The sequence below is a fragment of the Ambystoma mexicanum genome, chromosome 1p (genome assembly GCF_040938575.1).
Source record: "Ambystoma mexicanum isolate Mex_15411 chromosome 1p, UKY_AmexF1_1, whole genome shotgun sequence".
Lineage (NCBI taxonomy): Eukaryota > Metazoa > Chordata > Amphibia > Caudata > Ambystomatidae > Ambystoma > Ambystoma mexicanum.
Window position 1 is genome coordinate 1,193,216,529 of NC_090921.1, and position 2,225 is coordinate 1,193,218,753.

General features: G+C 36.8%; 1 long non-coding RNA gene across 1 annotated transcript; it reads left to right on the forward strand.

Moving 5' to 3' along the window:
• Positions 1 to 381: 381 nt before the first annotated feature.
• On the forward strand, positions 382 to 975 carry LOC138571134 (uncharacterized). Its single transcript, XR_011303889.1, has 2 exons — positions 382 to 481; positions 865 to 975. It is a non-coding gene; the product is annotated as an uncharacterized lncRNA (long non-coding RNA).
• The last annotated feature ends 1,250 nt before the right edge of the window (positions 976 to 2,225 follow it).

Here is a 2,225-nt window from a genome sequence, read left to right on the forward strand (position 1 = left end):
TTTGTGTTCCAGGAACTGGTAAGAGAGGACCGCTTATCTCATGGTTTACTTTTCAATGAGATTTAGCTTTAATGGTACTTGACGAGTAGCAACCAAATAAGCTATATGTTGTGCTTTCCGTACTTGAAATACGTGTTCTATATTTGAAATGCGTCATCATGTCACGTAATGATGGTTAATTACAATTGACTTCACTACGGAACTTATAATGAATTGTTTTGAATAAGGCAGAAATGGCCTGTGACCATTAAGTAGAGTTGTTTTGCCCGTTTGGTGGAGGGCGGGATTTATTCTCATAAGTGAAAATGCCTAGTTGCCATAGGCAACCTTGATATACAAAATTAATGTATATTCTAAATTGGACAATCAGTTTTATTTACCTTCGCTACTTACATTTTTTGTTTAGATTGATATTGGGGATTGTACCCCGTTACTACTACATGGACAAATAGTCATAAGAACTGGTTACATCAAATTTCGGGTAAGGACACCCACCAAGTTGTCAGTTTGTCTCAAGGGACCATTGCAGAATTTGGTTATATTATTCAATGAATTGAAGAATAATGATTACTAATGGGTTCTTTTTCCTTTTTGTTTGTGTTTTTGTTTCTGTTTTTTGTGTTCTTTTTCTGTTTACTCAAACATAACAATGTATTATGATATGTTTGCCTATTTTTCTACACCCATGAACCCTTCCCTTTTGCCCATCCTTGTTTTTCTGTCTAATTTCTTTCATGTTATTATGCACATTTTGTGGTCACGATATTTGAAAACTGGTATTATGTTTTACTTTATGATGTTGTTCATACAAATTGTTTTTTTGACTATGATATATTGTATGTCCTATATTACAATTATGGGTAGCCCGGATTTGAAAAAGGCTCAGTGGAGCCGAAACATGTTATCAATTATGGGCTCAATGGTCATGGATGATCAATAAAGCATAATCTAAGATTTAACTCAACTTGAGTTGTTGGCGCAGAGTCCTGTATTTTCATTAATTAATTTCTTCAACGTATGGGACGGTTAGGCTTTTTACCGTCCTTATACAGTTGACCTGCGACTTCATTGACCGGATTTTGAAACTTTTAATCTTGCACGTATAATTATCGGGATTGTAAGGAGTCGCCCTGGTGGAGCAAGGTTTTTCAAAGCCACAGTTTTTCAAAACTTTACTTAACTTGCAAATTGGGCTGACCCGTTACCTTTACTAACATTCTTCTATGATGGCAGCATATATGAAGAACCGTGAAGAAGAAACTAAAAACCTGTTTACCCCCCGAGGGGATATGTCACATGCATTTTCAAGTATGGCTACGAAACGAGAAGATTTACGTTCGAAATTTATAAAACTGGAAAGAATATCGAAAAAGGAAATTGACAAGTACTGGGAAAAAGTATCACTTGAGAATTATGTCGCTAATGAAAGAGTACCTAGGGGTTTGAGGATTCTTATATTTCCAAATTTCAACAATGAGTTGGATAAAGATTTAGCAGAAGGCTGGGAAGCTAATTTGAGCAACAGCTCCATGAAGATGATTGACCTATTGATTGAACATGCCACTAGGGAGCATAAAAGGGCATTAGATGGTATAGAAGGCATACGCAAAGAAATTGCTGAGATGAAATCTAATGAGGATACCAAAGCCAAAAACTATGAGAAGATGTATGAACTGTTGCAAATATATCAAGATGAAGTAAAAATAAGGAAATTACGGAAAAGCTATAGAGATGAACGTGATTACAGGGAAGATCGTGTATATACATTCCAAACCAAATATGACTCAAGTTCAAAACCAATGTCCAGAAACTCAACCCCCAATACATCATCGGCCAGTTCTGATGCAGACTCAGACCAAGACAACCAAGCTAGTGCTAGCTCCAAATCAATTGAACAAAGAGGATACTTGAATCAGATCAAAAGATACAAGAAAGGGAATCGTAATTCTACTCAGAAAACAGTCCGTTTTCAGCTACCACCAACTATGGGTATTTTGACACCTGTGCTAGGAGAAGAGGAAGGAGGGGGTGTAGAAAACGACGGCAACATAGGAAGCTTACAAGCAAACAAGAGACAAACCAGGGCCAGCTCCAAGGAGATGAGCACCAACAAATAACGGATGATCTTGTTCTCAATTTGTCTAAAAAAACTATATCTCAAGAGGAAAGACTTCTTCTTAACAAGGGTTTATCCTTTGCACCCACATGTAACTTCAGTCCATTGG